Source organism: Clarias gariepinus, chromosome 27 (assembly GCF_024256425.1).
Source record: "Clarias gariepinus isolate MV-2021 ecotype Netherlands chromosome 27, CGAR_prim_01v2, whole genome shotgun sequence".
Lineage (NCBI taxonomy): Eukaryota > Metazoa > Chordata > Actinopteri > Siluriformes > Clariidae > Clarias > Clarias gariepinus.
This window is the reverse complement of record NC_071126.1, coordinates 11,143,255-11,162,587: the sequence shown is the minus strand read 5'-3', so window position 1 is coordinate 11,162,587 and position 19,333 is coordinate 11,143,255. Positions and strand designations below refer to the sequence as shown.

At 41.4% G+C, this 19,333-nt stretch overlaps 1 long non-coding RNA gene across 1 annotated transcript; it reads right to left on the bottom strand.

Moving 5' to 3' along the window:
- Window positions 1-6,047: 6,047 nt before the first annotated feature.
- LOC128515300 (uncharacterized) lies at window positions 6,048-7,110 on the bottom strand. The gene is made up of 2 exons (XR_008356606.1): window positions 6,717-7,110; window positions 6,048-6,617 (listed from the first exon to the last, which is right to left on the bottom strand). It is a non-coding gene; the product is annotated as an uncharacterized LOC128515300 (long non-coding RNA).
- Between the last annotated feature and the right edge of the window lie 12,223 nt (window positions 7,111-19,333).

Sequence of the window (19,333 nt, the reverse complement as noted above, 5' to 3'; positions counted from 1 at the left end):
GGGCCAGCGTTACATTTTCTTACTAAATGAAAACCCCACTAATAGACACAATATGTGCAATGCAAACAGACAGGGGCACAACTAACCACTCCTGTGATTAACAGGTCAGCTTTTTTAACCTGGTTACACTCTCCCCTGCTGATAGTCATCGTCCTCGGTGACTACAACCTCTAATCAGCTTGTCCTCTTTGAAGCTGCCCTGTGGTATAGAGGACCATACCAGCTAGCACTTGGGAAAGGATATCAGGACTGAAGGACACTGCATTGCACGCAGACTGGGGTAATCGGTGAGGGTTAGTATGTACACCTGCAGTAGTCCTCTGCGTTCTACGCACTGAGGGACAGGGCACCTCTAGCTTAGCACACTCTTCCCTTTTCTTTCTAGGAGTCGGCATGGGTCTCATGACTAGATGCTCGGCAGGTAAGTGGACACTTCCTATTTCTTGCTCAACCGATACTGGAGTCTCTTCCAGGGTATTCTCAGGTAGTTCACAGCTCTCTGGTTCTGACCGGTTACCAGTCGTTTCAGATTGTTCTGCTTGATAATAGGAACAGTCTCCAAGCTCAGGAACTTGTGGTTCTGAATCTTTAGAGGCTGAAGCTACTCCCATTTCCTCCCTAGGACATAGCACTTCCTCCACCAGAACACACTCTGCCCCTTGTGAGGGCATTACTGCCTCCAGAGCTGATGTAGGTATATCTTTTGCAGGGGGTTTCTGACGTCTTGGCATGGGCACTGGAACTGAGCTATTGCAGGGCCTAAGGTTGGATCTGTGTACTCTTTTTACCGCTCCTCCCCCGACAGGATCCACAGTGTATGTGGTCCCCTGAACATCTACTACTTTGTACACGGTGGAAGACCATGCGTCTTGAATTTTGTTTCGGCCAGGTGGTCTGTGTCGCAGGTACACATGTTGTCCAATCTCTACAGCTGGGCAATATACCTCCTCTGCATGCTGCCTTGCTCTTTCCGCAGCCTTCCTTTCTGCATATTCCTTTGCTCGAATATGAGCATCTCTGAGACGCTCCTGGTGTACTTTTAGCCAGTCAGGTTTGTCATCTGTTTCGGGCTCCTGGCCCAGCAATGCATCAACGGGCAGATGTGGCTGGACCCCAAACAACATATAGTATGGCGAGTACCCTGTGGATGAGTGTGGTGTCACATTGTAAGCATAGACTAGCTCAGACAAATATTCCGGCCACCTACGTTTTTTTTCAGGCGGGAGGGACTTCAAGAGGTCGTGAAGGGTTCTATTAAACCTCTCACATTGAGGATTGCCCTGGGGGTGATGCGGTGTTGTGCGCGTTTTCTTGACCCCGTACAACTTACAGAGCTCTGCAATCAAAACGCTTTCAAAATTTCTGCCCTGATCAGAGTGCAAGCGTTGTGGCACTCCATATTTCAAGAACCATTCTTTGAGAAGAATCTTCGCAGTGGTCTCAGCCTTCTGGTCACGGGTGGGAAATGCTTGACTGAACTTAGTAAACACATCTGTGACTACTAGTACATTCTCATGCCCACTCGTGGCTGGTTCAAGAGTCGTGAAGTCAACTGCTACAACCTCCAGTGGCCGCGAGGCTAGAAATGAGGTCCAAGGTGCCTTAATCTTGGGCTGAGGCATCTTTGCTAACACACAGCGCTGACATTGCTTCACCCACCGTTCTACATCCTCATACATTCCTCCCCAGAAACATCTCTGTTTCAACAGGGCTAAGGTCCTCTCAATACCCTGATGACCCATCTGGTCATGAACAGTCTTCAGGACTGGCTCTGTTAGGCAGGAGGGCAATAACAACTGGTGACATTCTCCAATGTGGGCATCATTGATTAGACGATATAAGAGACCATCTTTTTCTCTGATCTTCGACCACTGCTTCAACAGGGAGCACACGGATCTGGACAAACTCGACCTCTCCTGCTTTGTAGGTTTTCTTTTCTGGCTCCAGAACTTCTTAAACACACCAATGGTTGGGTCAGACTCCTGAAACTGATGGAGTTCCACTTTTGAATACCCTGGCAACGTGGGAGTATTATTTTGCTCATCATCATCTTCTGCCAGGGATGCTTGTAACTGCCTGACCCGGCTGTACTCAACTCCTGCTGCCAACAGGTCTGGTTCCAAGGCGGTTCCTCTCCTGAGCAAGTTACAGATCGCTATACAGCCATCATACTCTATGTCCTCACTTTCAAGATCTGATTTATCGGAGCCTGGTCTCCTGGAAAGGGCATCAGCAGCAGTGTTGCATCGTCCAGGGCGGTACTTAACTTCAAAATCAAAGATTGCGAGCTGAGCAGCCCAACGCTGTTCGATGGCCCCTAATTTAGCAGTTGTGAGATGACAGAGGGGGTTATTGTCCGTTATTATTGTGAATTTGGACCCCAGCAGATAACTTCTGAACTTTTCAGTGACCGCCCACTTAAGTGCTAACAGTTCCAGCTTCATGCTGCTGTAGTTTTGATCATTTCTTTCAGCCCCTCTCAACCTCCTACTGGCATAAGCGATCACCATCTTCTTACCCTCTTGATGCTGGTATAAGACTGCCCCCAAACCAAGGTTGCTCGCATCAGTCTCAAGCACAAAGGGGAGTGTGAAATCAGCATATCCCAGCGTTGGGGCACTGGTAAGTCTGTCTTTGAGACATTCGAAGGCTGTTTGACATTGAGAAGTCCAAGAGCTCTTATACAGCTGAGCTGCCTTAATAGAACTTGTCGCTCTAATGCACATATTCACTACATCATGTAACGGCCCGGCTATCTGGGAGAAGCGTTCTATGAATCTCCTGTAATAGCTGCAGAACCCTAGGAATGATCTAAGTTCCTTGAGAGTGCTGGGAACTGGCCACTGCTGTACAGCACTTATCTTGTCAGGGTCTGTACTCACGCCTTGGGATGAGACTTGATGGCCAAGGAATCTCACTTCTGGCTTCAGAAAATGACACTTTTCTATTTTAATCTTTAGCCCAGTTTCCCTCAGCCTTTTAAACACTGTTTCAAGTCTCACCAGATGTTCGTGGAAGGTGGCTGAGTACACCAACACGTCATCCAAATAGATGAGCACAATTTGGAACACTAAGTCACACATGATGGCTTGCATGAGCCGCTGAAACGTTGCAGGTGCATTGCACAATCCGAACGGCATCCTTCGGTATTCATAGAGGCCAAATGGGGTGGTGAAGGCAGTCTTATGTCTGTCCTTTTCATGGACTGCAACTTGATGGTAACCGCTCGCCAGGTCGATTACTGAGAAGACTTGCGCTCCACCTAATGCATCCAAGCTTTCATCGATGCGAGGCAAGGGGAATGCATCACGTTTAGTCTTTGCGTTCAACCTCCTATAATCCACACACAGCCTTAGACTTGAATCAGCCTTGCGCACCAAAACGATGGGTGAAGCGTAGGAACTCGAGCTGTTCTGTATGACACCCTTCCGGAGTAACCCTGAGATATGCTCTTTGACCTCTTCAAACTGAGTCGGTGGTATCCTGCGATATGGTTGAGAAACGGGAGTATCATCTGTCAAGTTGATCTCATGTTTCACCCGCTCTGTGTATCCCAAGTCTTCATCACAGACTGCAAATACATCTGCATACTTTGTGAGTAGTACACAGAGCCTTGCTTGTTCTTCTGGGGTACCTCCTATCTGCAATCTACTTAACAGACTACTTAGGTCATTATCCGGCTCAGGTTTATCCCTCTGATTCACGCTCACTTCTTCGTGGTCAGCCGAGATGCGCTGGAATCTGACTTCACAAGCAGCACCCTCAATGCACTGGCAGGGGGTAAGTATCCCAAGGCGAACTTTAGGGGGTAGCCAAACATCACTTTGGGAAAGGTTGACCACTTGGACAGGAAACAGTTGACTTCGGGGTGACACTAAGGTGGGCATGGGGATCAATCCACCTGGCAATGGTATGCTCCCGGGTTCTAGCAGTAGCCAACCACTGGTGTCAGGGACCCTCTTGCTTACTCTGGCATAAACTGTAGCTACAGAGGATGCTGGTACATGGGTTTTGCCCTTGCCACTAACTCTGGCCGCCGACATCATTTTCACTAGTTCAACTTCCTGCACACGAGTGAAAGCTTCCCGCCACCCAGAGTCCAGCTTCCCTCCCAAAGTGGTGTGGAACTCAGTCAATGCAAACTGTCTGCATCTCTGGATAATATTCATGCCTATAATACCCGGGGGAGCTGAATCTGAATCTGCAGAATCCCCGTCTCGAACTATCAGAAACCCACACTCGGGTATAGTTAGCTTCATCACTTGAATGTCCAATTCAACATACCCCAAGTATGGCAGGGGTAGCTTGTTGGCTGCGGTGATTCTTAGCCATTTGGAGGTGCAGTGAAGGTCCTTATCTTCTCCGTGGAGGTTTTCTTTAAAGAAACTTTCGGTTAGGGTACTCACATTACTTCCTGTGTCTAGCAGACATCTAACTGGGACCCCACCAATGTGAACATAAACTTCAGGGCACTGGCCAACTGCGCGCTCCAAGAAACGCTCTTTTGTTAGTGTACTACATCCGGAGCCTTCTGGTGTTCCTCGCATTGCTCGGCTCACAGCAATGGAGGGACTCCGTTTCCCTGCACCACAGAACTTGTAGTGGCAGTGGACTGGCTTTTGGAACTACGTGATAAGGGACACTGTCTAGCTATATGTCCCACCCCTTCACACTTTAGGCAGATGGGCTGGCCGTCATCAGTATATTTGGGCTTAACTCTGGGTTTTCCACCCTGATTACCACTTGACGCACCTTTTTGTACAGTCAGTTCACGGACTGCACTAGTGAGTTCCCCAATAGCTTTACCCTGCTGAGTGATTATTTTTACTACCTCCTGCAAGGCCACAGCTATGTCACTTTGTGCTTCACTGACTGAAGATGAACGTTCTGACATCTCCCCAGAACATGCACTCACAATAGGTCTACTCCTGGCCACATTAGTACTACGGGGTCTGTCCTCCACAACCCACATCATGGCTTCTTCGCGAACCTCGAAGAGGGTAGACTGAGGCTTTTCCCTGACCAGTCTGCGCAGCTCTCTACGGAGGGATGGTTCTCTTACCCCTTCAATGAATTGATCTCTTAAAGTGAGCTGGGGATCAGAGACAGCGTTAGGGGACTGTTGGAGGGCAGAATTAAGTAGCTGAGAGAGAGCATGGGAAAAGTCACGAAAGTCTTCTCCCTCTAACTGTCTGCGCGCATAAAAAGCATGCAATAACTGCGGCGTAGTACGTTTCTCTCTAAAGGCCCCCCGCAGATACGAAAACAAATCACTTGGTTGCCTAGCCTCATTCCCCATACGCAGCTTGACTTCATCTAAGGCTGAGCCTCTTAAATGGGACAATATGAAGTCAACTTGGTCATCAGCGTTTAAACCCCTGACCCGAATTATACGCTCAACCTCATCAATGAACTCATCTACAGACTGACCATCTTTAACATAATCACCACTAAAGGGCACAATTTGACGCTCTCTTGGAATATAAACATATGATCTGGTGCTAACGTTACTCATATTAGCGAGAGCTGACATTACTTGATCATGTCTTCGACCCAGCTCCAGAATTTGTGACTGCAGCTGTGCCACTGGATTACCTTCCTCAGCATGACCAGCTGTCCCAGCATCATCCACATTCTGGGTGGGCCCAGCCTGAGGAGCCATCACATTGCCATCCTGGTCCATGTTTCTATGTACTATACCTCGAATGGCAAACCGTCACAGAACAGTCACAGTCACTGCAGTCCAATCTGAAGGGTGACTCCGTGCAGTCTCCTTTGCCAAGGGTCTCAGTGCTGAAGTAAATACCCTCCTGCGTTGTCCCAAGCTTGTCCCTTGCTTCTCAGCGAGCTCTCCAGAACTGTCACACCTGCCGTAGTTAACCTCCTTGGCACTGGTACCGCAGTCCTTCTCACCACTACCGTTGTCTATGTTTCTCCTACTCTACCACTGTCACCCCGATATTAAGCACTGGAAGCCCCACTCCTGGTACCAAGAATCTCTGTAGCCTGGGATGTGATTTTAGTGAAAACGCCAGACACAGGATAAATAATTTAGATGGGATCTTTTATTCCAGACTGCACTTTAAATAGAGCAGCGTTAATTGTGCAAATTCGGGGAATCAGAAAGAAACTTAAAACTCATGTACAGTTGTTGACATTAGTAAAGTTTGTCCCTCAAAACAAAATGATAATTTATCTCTAAATAAATGCATTACATAGACAACGGTAGCAGCCTCTCATTCTATAAGCAAACACAAAAATAAATATAACCTTGTCAGCACAAACATGACATATAACATCATCCATAGACATACTGTCTCATTTCAAATAAAACAAAATAACTGATTCAAACTTACTGCTTATCACCACTCTAGTACATCACAAATTAACACTGCATATGAGGAGCTTGTGTTTCTTCTCTGCATATAATAGAGGTTCACATTAACATTGGGAACACACAACATAAAGAAATCCTCTATCTTCCTGTACTCTATAACAAAACACACGTGTATCACGATAACTCACTTTTGGAACAGTAACACGAAATAACACTCACTCTGATGCTTCACACTCACACCGGAAGCACACGGATGGCCTATGGAGCAGTTTTCTCCCCTCTTGAATAAATAAAATAACTATATTTTAATCATGCTGTTTCACATAGAGATACACACAACATACTCAGTATATAAAGTGGATTATGTCCAAGCACTTACGCTTTACGCGACGGCGTTGATTTGGTTCACCCACACTAATGTGTCCCGGTTAAATCCCCTGAAATCAACGCGACACACGGCCACACTGACCAGCAAAACACTAAGGAGCTCTTATTTACCTTTATCATGCATGCACAGCTCATGCTAGTTTACTTTTCACTAAACTTTGGCGTAAATTTTGCTCCAATGCACCAACGAACACCGTGGTATGAGATCGCACTGCTTGCAGGTAATTGCAACGACACTTTCAGGTAATTGCACGCTTGTGTTTCTTAAAGGGCCAGCGTTACATTTTCTTACTAAATGAAAACCCCACTAATAGACACAATATGTGCAATGCAAACAGACAGGGGCACAACTAACCACTCCTGTGATTAACAGGTCAGCTTTTTTAACCTGGTTACATATGTGTATTGAATGAAATCTATAGTTTCTTAATTTGGAGCTTTGTCCTTTCGTGCTTACTGTGGTCATCATGTAAACAAAAATCTATTAGAAGATCTATAGAAGTATATTTATAAAATCTATAGAAGTAATGTGAACTAAAATCTTTTTACAGAAGGAGGGTCCTGCCTAGTGAATGCAAATAACTATTCAGAATCTTTTTGAGTCCATTTGTTTTTTGAAACTGGACCGCATCTGTTAAGCAGTGGTCTTTGTGCAAATGCTTTCGGTGGGTGGAACTGCCCACCAAGAGAGTTAAAACCCTCCTGTTTGTGACTAAGAGGGCAGTCATTTGCACCTCCAGCCATAGCTTCCACTGCTGACTAATGTTTTTATCCCCTGCTAGAGAAGTCACTACTCTGCTGTATGAGCAGGGCAACGTGGAGTACCTCAAAGCAAATGTTACACATAACTTTGCCTGGCAGAGCCTGGGCTTAGAGAATGCTACAGCCAGCGCTCCACCCCGTTCTTACTTCATCCAAGAGCGGCTAATGAAAGGGTATGAAAGAGCTCTGTCAGCCTTACTCTGCCCACACAGGCTGTAGGCTACCAGCTGACAAATGCTTGTGTTTACTGTCTCTGAGATTCTGTCGCTCATTTCCTGAGCTACAGAACGTCTTGTAATTGTCAGTGGTTAAAGACAGCCTTCTATTGCCTAGAAGCTCTGCTGCTTTCAGAAAATGACTTGACGTCAACACGGCCAATGTTGATGATTGTTGCAAGGTTTTCGCAATGCGATTTCACTGTAATTAGATTCACATCATTACCAGCGAGGACTGTAGGTTACATTATAGCATACGTGCAGCACAGCATGCTTTGAAGTATTAAAAAAAGTACAGTTAAGGGGAAAACATAGGAGGGGTGTTCAAATCAAACCGGGACTTTTGGTTGTGGAGAATAACAGAACACAGTTATGAGAGTAAAGGACTCTTAGATAGATAGATAGATAGATAGATAGATAGATAGATAGATAGATAGATAGATCCATAGTATCGATAGATAGTATAGTATAGTATCGATGATAGTAATATAGAGTTTAACAAAGTGATGGTTGTGGGAAAGAAGCTGGACCTGATTCTGCTATATACTTTCTTGGATAGAAGGAAGGCAAAAAGTTTGTGACTCGGGCCGGGGGTTGGGGGCGGATTCTCTGATGATGCTGTGTGCTCTGCGAATACATCAGCAGTGGTGAAGGTATTTAATGGCTGGTAGTTTGGTGCCAATAATGTGCTGGACGGTTTTCACCTGTAGAGTTGACATACCAGATGGTGAGAGAGTTGGTCAGGATGCTTTCAGTTGTGAAACAATAAAAGCTTTCTAGTATCTGGGGAGATAGATGAACCTTCAGCAGTAAAGTAAAGATGCTGTTGTGCTTTTCTAACTAGAAACTTTTATGGTGCCTAGACAGATCCTCAGAGATGGGAAGCCAGGGGGCATGGGCCACTCCAGTTTTACTGATGTTGATCAAAGACTGTCTATTGATTTTTGATTTTCAGGAAGCCACAAAGGCTGTTTGGTTCTCTTAGCATCAAGGTTGAAGTTGGAGGAACACTATGCTGAAATGCTGCAAATCATCTTCCTACATGCTGACTCATCATTGTTGGTGATGTAACCTACCACCATGGTATCATCTGCATACTTGATGATAATGTTGGAGTTATGCAGAGGTAAACAGTCATGCGTAAACGGGGAAATAAAGCAACACACAGACCTGTGGAATGCCCGTGTTCAGTATAAGTGTAGAGGGCCTGTGATTGCCCAAACTTAAGAGACTGATGTCTGTCAGTTAGAACATCCAGAATCCAGCTGTAAATGAAAGGGCTGACACACATGCCACAGAGCTTGGAATTTAAGCTATTTCATTCCCTATGTAATCCCCTGCTACACTAATGCACTTATTCCAGCATTTACCTAGTGATTGGGTACCATCAAGATAGAAGGTTTTCTCAGTATGCCGGAGCCATGATCAGACTTCCTGCTTCATTTTTTAAATGCTGGCCTACGAGAAACTCCCTTAATGACTCCAACATGTGGAAATTGCTTGAAGATAGGTCAGGACTGTATGGGTGATGCTATGAGTCTTATCACCATACTGAGCTTGAAGTCTACGGGAAATAGCAATCGGTTTTATGACTTCATGCACAACAATTTTCATCACAAGTCTCGGTCTGTCTTCATATTAAATGAAATTTAAAGTAATGCTACACATAGCACTCCAATTAACTGAGAATCACTGCTGCTGCTGGATAAATTATGCTTATTTATTCTGCTCATTTTGCCACTTAGTATACCTTTTTGTCAATAAAACAGATGATTAAAAAGCACTGTTATATTTTTAAGCTGTAAATAATGGTTGCAATAAATGTGCTGTATTCATGTGAGAGGCACAAGTGAAATGTAAAAGCATTTATTTGTACAATCAACTAGGAGAGCCAGAATAGCTCATGTATTTTCAACTGCAGGGCTGATTACATTATACAGTGGCTTTTATTTTTGTTGGCTTTTCTTACCGCCTCTGCCTCTCCGAGATGTCTTTCTGTCCCAAGAGGTGCAAAATGAAGATATGAAATGAAAATGGATATTACAAATATATCCCAGGTTCTGCTCCTTCTACTCCCAAAGGTCCACACTACATGATTTCCCAAGCTGACCTATACCTTCTATATGTGATGTACATAACTACACTACCCTGATGTGAATTTTACAGATGGTACTTTTACAAATGCTGTACTTGCTATTTGAATGCATCTTCAAATAGCAGGAGAGTTTTTAAAACAAAAGGCAATGCTATTTGCAACTAAAATAGGTGCCAAATAGGTGCTCTTGCCATATAGGATGATATCTTTAAATCTAGCAAAAAATTTATAAGTCTGTTTTGCTACAAAAACTTTAAAAAAGCCACACAATCTCAAGAAAAAGTAATTGACATGTATCAGTCATAGATCATCATATGAAGAGTTAAACATGGTGGTGGTAGTGTGATGGTCTGGGGCTGCTTTACAACTTGGTCGACTTGCCATAATTGATGGAACCATGAATTCTGCACTCTACCAGAAAAATCTGAAGGAGATTTCAGCTCAGTTTGTGACCTTACGCACCTTACGCATTTGAGTTATGCAGCAGGACAATGATTCAAAACACACCAGCAAGTCCATCTCTGAATGGTTTAAAAAAGAAATTTAAGGTTTTGGAGTTATGCTGTGGCATAACCTTAAACACACAGTTCATGCTTAAAAATCCTCAAATGTGGCTAAATTAAAACAGTTTCTCTGCAAAGAAGAGTAGGTCAAAATTCCATAGCGATGTGAAAGACTTGTACATAAAGCGTGGCACAACCAGTTATTAGGTTTAGGGGCAATTACTTTTTCACACAGGGCCAGGCAGGTTTTGGCAGTTTTTTTCCTTAAATAAAGGAAATAATCAACTGGCCACCCAGCCACTGCATGCAGTGCCTGTCCCAGGTCCGATTAAAATGGTAGGGTTGCGTCAGGCAGGGCATCCGTGCCAAGTTTTACGCTGATCGGATGGTCCGCTCTGGTAAACCCTTTACGTTACTGCATTTTGTATTTACCCAGGTTATATTTGTCTAATATAAAAATTTCTTTGATGATCTGAATCATTTAGATGTGACAAATATGCTAAAAAATAAATAAATAAAAAACAGGAAGGGCAAATACATTTAATGGCTTCTTGACGTACAGTATGTCTTTGTATTAAAACATATTACCTGTCTACCGTTATGGTTTATGTCCAGCAATGCAGCTTGTGCAGTTTGATACTTCCTAGATATCATAGAAAAATATGTGTACATTAAATAAATGATTCCTTTTGCCTAAAAGGGGCCACCATTAAAAAGCCTTTTATTCAAAGTTGATTTCATTCTGAGTAGGAAAAATCAATTCTTAATCCATCTTCCCTTAGTTTAAATGCTATAGCTGCAGCCATAGTGCAAACTAAAACATGAGATTTTTTTATTATCTTTTAGCATTTTAAGCAGACTTTTAAATTGATATCATTGTATCACATGCCATAGTATAAGAAGATGACTGGATAATGTAAAGATTTTAAAACAAACAAGTCCCTTGGGTGTTTTATAAAAGCTATTTCAAAGACATTGCTTTTATCAATACAAAAGTAAGACAAACATTAGCTTGCTGGGCATGTGCAGTTTTTCCAACTTTAAAGGTCACGTGAGTGCTCAAGAAATGTGGGAAAAGTGCCTGTTGTCATTAAGACAGCATTACTCACTTTGTTGCGCATCCCAAAATTCCATCCTGCCATCATGTCATGTGTTACCAATGCCAAACCACACCGATTAAAGCTAAATCATCACCGGAGTGCAGACTGGCAGGAGAAGAGAGTATCTAGTACTTCATCAAGCCTTTCTGGCATAAAACGTCATACCTCCATCAACACCAACCCCCCACCCCCCAAACCAACTCAAATTCTGGCCCCCCAGGAACTCCTTTAATGGGACAAATTTGGAAATCATTTGGAGTAAGGTCAGGGCTGTACGGGGATTGTGCAGTAACTCCCAGCAGAATTCCTGAAATGAGTTGGTGACAAGTTATACATCGATTTCCAAGGGCGTTCCATTCATACACTCTATTCATGCGTTCCATTCGCCGAACGTACACAGGAATTACTGCAGCGGGCTAGAAGCCACGTTGGACAGGATTCTCATTCACAAGCATTCATTTAAGATGCTCATATATATATATACAGTATATACAATAGATAGATAGATAGATAGATAGATAGATAGATAGATAGATAGATAGATAGATAGATAGATAGATATGCGCATCTTAAATGAATGCTTGTGAATGAAGATCCTGACAAATGTAACACTCCTCATGACTTAAAATATATGTGGTGGACAAAAACCAAAATAAAAAAAAATTAAATAAAAAAAGTCTCGCATGAGTATGTAAATGAAAATTAGAACCACTGCAGGCAAAAATATTAAATTACTCAAATGAATGCCACTAAATAATCACAACTATCTTGGAAAAAATAATCTACAGTACTCATTGTTAGGTCTAGTTGACCTATATTTGAGCAAATCTAAATCTAAAGCTTTGTTCCGCATGTCCCATGCAAAGACTGTTCGTGTACTTTATCTTTGATTATATCCTTAGTGTGACACAGTCTTAACACAGATCTAGCCAATTATTTTTTTCCTGAATGTATTTTATTCCTTACTACCGCTGAGCAGATAGATAGTGCAATTTGTTGGTGGACTTGCTGTGGACATGAATAATGTATTTGCTTGGCTGGATCAGACCATGTTTCAGCTCCATTCTGTGTGATAATGAAAGAGACCCTTTGGGATCACCAGCCTCTGCCAGTCAGTGACTCATACAACAGCCGGCGGAAAGATAACCCGCTGAGCAGAGGTAGCTTTTTGATTTTTTTTTTTTTTACAGTTTTATATTTTCTGGGCTCCATTAAATATTAATCAGAAGCAGTAACATTGTTGGTTGTGGTCTTTGTTTAGGCGCTGTTTCTGTGAGGTCAGGAAAAAGGTTGCATTTGTGACTTGTCGTGGCATTAATTTATATTTTTCTCAACATTTGGCCACAAGGTACACATTCAGCTTTTATTTTATTTTTTTTTTCTCCATTTTTATCCAGTGCTGCCTGTAGCCAGTAAGGTGTCTCATGTCGGTGCACCCGCTAATTCCCCTTCTCATGCCCTGGAGCACTTCAATCACCAACACAGTAAAGCTGTACTCAGGAGATATGCTTCTGACAGCTTCTTTCTCTCACTCTGTCTCTCTCTGTAGCTCTCTACCACAGGCTGTAAAGTGCATGGACATCCAGAGAAACTCCACATCTCATCATTCCAGAAGATTTTCCCTTCCAGGCTGACCTGCACCACTGAATTTCTGCCAGTCGCACACACAGAAATGGATTGCCAAAGGACTTTATTTCACAAGTGAGCAGTTTATATTTGTTTCCTAATTCAAAACTACTTCAGTACCCTAGTTCTGCAGACAGGATGTTTTAGCCTGTCATCCCACAGAGAATATATTAGTTCCTCCAAGGGCTTTATTTATTGTACTTCTGGTACAGTCTTATCATAGAGCTGATGCTCAGAGATTAAAGGCAGAGTATTGTTTTTAAATGCCTCCAGGTATGTGTGTCTCTTTGTGGTTTACCAGGTCCCTCCACTGTTCCTATATGACACCTTTACAGTAGACTACTCTTTGGTAATTAAACCGTCGGGGCAGCAAGATCTGGGCTAAGGCTCAAATCTGTAGGTTGTCTACACCAGTGACCTATTCCAACCCAAGCCTGTGTACTCCTGAAATGAAAAGGTGGTGAAAGGACTCAGACAAATGACCATAGAGGGCACATTTTCTGTTTCTTGCATTTAAAAAAAAAAAATAAATAAATCACCAGTGTTGTTAACATATTTAGTAATCTATATACGGTAAATAAAAGAAAGGTTTTGTCTGTACATTGGTCGGAGCTTGCTCTTTCAAAAATATCTTTACGTTTTATACATTAGAGGACCCAAAACCAGTCAAAGAAAATTTTCTGTTTAACCTTTTCAGAATTTACTGAAGTTTAACCTGCACCATAAGTGAAATTAAAATAAGCTACTAATAAGATATAGCTTAATGTAAACAAACACCTGTACCTATAGATATTGATTTAAAAAAGCTAACATTTTGTCTTGGATTAGTTAATATTTTTATCGCAGAAATAATAGCGCTGACATTGTATAAATGAATTTATTGGTGTAAGTACAGTTTTAAGACAAATCTTAATCTTTAGCTAATTTACTTTTTTCGATTACTTATCTATGATTTCCTTTTCGATCACCGAACAGAGAGTGTGTTTGGCTGACGACAAATGAAGAACAACTTGGCGTGAGCAAAGTATAAGGTACTCAACCTTACAAAAAATTTTTTCTTTGTATTAATAGTGCAGGTAGAGAGTTCTACTGTACAGAAATAGAGTCAGACATGTACGTGGGCTTCAATCTAAAACAATTGTATCATTGATTAAATCAAAGCTGATCAGCTTAATTTTAGCTTTAACCTTGGAACTATTTCGGGTACTAACACTAGTGCCAAATATTTTTAATTGATAGAATACTTTCGCTCAATACTTTGAGCACAAAATCATTCAAACTACGAAACATGCACAAAAATATGAACCAAAATATTAATCACAGAAATGGTGTACAATAGTACATGGGAAGCATCTGAAGGATGTGTGACGCAGCAATTATTGTTAAGCAAAATTAACATCTTTAACAACACTTTATCAATAGTAAGTGTTAGCCAGTTAGCTCGCTCTGTTCATGCATAGCTGTCCCGATCAAAGACACTGCAGTGTAGCTGTTCTCATCCTGAGAGATCAGAGCACAGCAGTCAGACTGAGCTAGACAGCTATTGTCTGTTGTATGGGACAGAGTTTCTCTGCTTACAGCCACAGGGTGAATAATCTTCACTGAATATAACTGCTCTCCGTAATTCCCCTGTAAGGCACTAAGACTGTTGGTAGCAAGGTAGCCTACCAGCTAATCTTAGCTAGCTAGCATTTATCTACATATTCTTGAAGTAAGATTGCAACTAACCAAATGTGCAATTATGATACTTATTACTAATCAAAATCTATTTCGATTTCAAACAAAAATGTCTTGTTCTATTGACATAATTTTAGTAGTTTTAGAAATTTATTCCTTTAAAAGAAGCAAATTTCTCTGCAAATAGAACAAGGAATTTTCACTTATGCTTTTAATTACATTTGACTAGAAATAAGTTTAATAAACTTAGTTTTGTTTGTTGTAAACTTATTTTAACAAATTGGGTAGATTCAGGAATATTTCACTCGCTACGATATCTTTTTTTTTTTCAGTGATATTAGGTCTGTTGTCTTCTTGTATTTTCTCTGCAAAGCTTGATTCAGTTTGCATTCTCCAGCCTGGGTTACTAGCTAATTGTGTGAAGCTGGACTTTCAAAGTTTAGAGCATGATTATCTGGAAAAAAAATTTGACATATGCACAGAAAAATCTAATTGGCTTAGACAGATCTAACTGTAAGGTTTCGCTAAAGGCCTTCAGGAGTGATTCACAGCAGCTTTTGTTTCCTCCCCTTAACTCAATAATCATTTTCTATTTAATTTCATTCACTTTTCATTATTTTATTTTTAACAAAGTGTTAAAAGTGTCCACAGTGCTGCTTCAGGCCAATAATAGACTGTTGACAAAACTTAAAATATGCCGTACCATGCTTGCTATTTGTGATGACTGAACAGGGCTAGAGGAAATGTATTGTTCACTCCTCAGGAACACTGAAGTAACCACAGTTTAATAAGAACAATGTATGTATTTAGATTCGTTTCCCTTCACTGTTAAACAGAAAGGCAGCCTCAGAGGAAATGGAAGAGGCATAAATCCCACTAATACACCATCATTTCACTTAAGGGTTCAGGATTGTGTGAGGTACAGTAATGGAGATCAGATGTTTCCACTCTTCCACCCAATCATCTAAATTTAATATTCACCTTGAACAGACTATTTTCACCCTTTGGCTATTTCTGGGTCACTTTTTAAGATGAAGACAGATGGTTTTGGCCATTAAAGTCAAATTTAATATGGAGAGGAAAATGAGGGAAAAGAAGTTCCAATGGGAGTGTGTCTTTTGAAGGTTTCCCTGTAAGCCCCCCAACTAACTTTGAAAGGATCGTAATGGCCAATCTGTAAATGTTAACCCCCGCTATATTAGAGGGCAGAAGATTCAAGCAATTGAGATCCCATTGCAAACTTTATGTTTTGCGTACCTTTAAAATGGTCGCAAAACATCTCGTTTCAAGCATTGCTGCTCCTATTTCCTGTCCGGCTGTGGTTGTAATAGGAACATTATTTGTGATGTGACTGCACAGGATCTAGAATGTAATTTACAAAACTGAAAAACGATGTGCTGAATAATAACCGACTAACGAACTAGAGGCAAATTATCTCCTTTTAGGAATGAATCATGTGACAGTGTTATCAGATGCAGGTTCATCAAATCACTCTTGATATTTTAAGATTTGTTTCTTGTGAATCTGACCCTCCTGTACTCTTTGCTACCTTCCAGGTGCTTCAAACCATTCTTCCTCTGGCCTAAACAGTTTGAACAGTTATTTTTATTTTTATTTTTAAATCAGGCCTTGCCACCAGCTTGAACTCTTCACAGCATTTCATTGAGTTGGCTTGAAGCCCAAGTACATCTCATGCCAACACCACTTCCTATTGCCGAATTTGCCTCACAGCTCCCCTTTCCACAAGGATAAGGAAATCGCACAGAAGTGATGAAAGATGCAATTTGATCCCTAACCAAATTAAAATTTTAAACGAAACACCCTTCTAACCCTGTATATTTTATTCAGGATTTAGAGTAGCTCTCACGAATAAAAATATTCATATGGGTCTTGAAGGGTCTCATCAGATCCATTTTCACTTGATAATATCCACTAGCTTTTGGATATTCTAAAGTTATTGCAATATTGATAGTGAAATGTTTCCATTTCTTACCTGTTGTCTTGTTACTTATTATAAGCAAATGTGTCACATTACTTTCCTATACTATAGAATATATTCAATTTGTTTATCATTTCAATTTTATTTTCTAATAAAATTTTAATAAAATAGGTATCGTTACCAAAAAAAAAAGGAGCCAATTCTCCCAGTCTTATTCTGTCATGGTCCCTCCAGCACTATAAATAAAATAGTGGCTTAATATTGTATTTTTATATAATCTTTTGTCAGATATGTAAAATTACATGTCTATATGCATACCACCTTAGGCCAAGTGGTTTAAGATCATTGACTTGCTAATGAGGGCAGCAGGCAGGGCAACTTGGAGGCCCAGGCTCAGTGCAGCAGATGGGAGGCAGCAGCAGGAGGAGCCCTGCTGAGTTTCAGAGATTTAGGCTTTTTTATGTAGAAGGAGGAGAGTCTCATGCTTGAGAATGACCCCAGGGCCAGGGGCCCTGCAGGGCAGGTGCTGCTCAGAAGTCTAAAGGTTAAGGCTTTGAGGAGACACAGCCTCAAACAGGAGATGAATGTAATATTGAGTTTTTTGGATCAATAGGGGCCATGTTGAGGAAAGAAAGTCTACTTCATGGCTTGTGCCATCGCCTCCAGGCTGTGGGATTTAAAAGTGTTGGAGGTTTATTGTGTAGTTAAAGATACAAGGATTGTGGACCTTATCACAGTATAACTGTCAAAGGAATGAGAATTAAAAATCCAGGGTTTGTTTTTTTTTCCACTAAATTGGGAAAAATATTTTGAATGGTTTATAGTGCAGTATATTTAAATATACATTAAACTGAAAGAAGAATTTGTTTAATTATCTAAAGTGGACTGGTTTGCACATGCTGAAACCTGAAATGCTGCATAATTTAAGTTAGCCAACAAGCCACTTGGTTCTCCAAAGTCATGCCAACATCTCCCACATGTTCAGTTTACGCCTCAATTTGAAAAAAGGTTATTGCTTCCAATAAATGTGCTTTTACAGCATTTTGTTTTGCACATGTTCACTCACCTCTGCATTTTGTTCCCCCATTTGAAATTATTGCATTTTTATTGCACTTTCACGCCCTTGTAGATAACAATTATTGAACTCTGCCAAACAGAAAAAAGCCGTTAAAATAAACATAAGCAATTACATTGTCCAAAAGCAGCAGTTCAGATTGATCGGCATAATCTAAGTACATCTAAGTAGGCATTCTTTTTAAGTGACCTATTGCAGTCATCGTGTTTCAATGAGCGGACCGAAGGAAACAAATATCACTGTAAATTCCGTACACAGCCAATTACTGACAGGACAGCAAAACATAAAAGTCAATTCTGGATCACATGCATAGATGAACTGCTGGCATTGCCCAGAGCGCCACAACTTCAGGGGTTTTCAGACAGTCAAATTATGCATGGAGAAGCAGGGGTGAGAGGTTAGACTAGAGATGAATGTTCAAGCTTTTTGTGGGGAGGATTCAAGACCTTCATCATCATCCTGTACATCCTCACCGGCTTTAGTACTCCCTTCTGGATCCAATGGAGACCCTCCTCACCCTCCTCTGATCCCTTGATCCCAGATGTAAGCTGACCCCATGCTACCTATCTGGGGTCTGACATATACAGAGTGATACATAGAGCGATGGTAAATAAATACATTCATGAGCTACGTATGTAACCCTGTAGGCTGTTTCTCACCCTGCTTGGCCACTTCAGCCCTAATGCTTTTAAAGAATACCAAAAAACAAGTATCTCATTCTTTTCTTCTTTGTTGTTTGTTAAAAAAAAATCTGTAGTATTCCTTATTTTTCAATTTTCCATCCAATAAGACTAGAGTGATGGAAGAAGAAAAAAATACATTTTGTTTAATTGGCTGAGCCATCCTTTATTAGGTTAGAGCAAAGTAAGTGCTTTCCTGATATATTGGAAAGGGGCTTTGAGCAGGGTTGCCACTGCATGTGGCCTCATAAGTCACATGAGAATCACTGCTGCCATTAAAAGAACAGAGGACACAGGAGGAGTGAAATCTTGCAAAATGAGTGTCATTTTTCTCCAAACAACTCCTGTTTTCGGGTGCTGCTTTGTCAATAACCTTGTGACAGCTATTAAAATTTGTTGACCCTATGAATCAGCATGTCAGCTGTAATTTATTTGCACTACACCGCTGTCAACCACCACGACTGTGCTCATGTTTGATCTGTCTGCTTCACTGTAAAGGATGAGCCACTCGCAAACAAGGTTGTCCTCATTCCAGTGGGCCATGAGCAGAAAAAAAAAATGAAGAGGAACCAAGGCCTCAGAAATTGAGCAAAGAGCTATAAATTTTCAACAGGACAGGGCTTTGTTTGAATGAGCTCGGCATTGATTAATTGAACCCTCCTGAGGCTGCTCCATAACTCAGGCAAGCAGTTGTTGCTGAGAGAGGATCATGTAGGAAGATGGACCATACAGCCCTGTGACCCACTCTAGCTCTCGGCCCTAAATTAATTCCTGACAACTACTGCAGGATTTGATCCTGGATTTGTATTTATCTTCAAACAGGATTTGTATTTGTCTTTCAACACAATGACAGCTAGCTCTGAGGAATAAAGCTCCCAACCAGCCTCAAAGTTCCCAATTGGAATATAAATGTAATCTCAAAAATAAAAAAAAAACA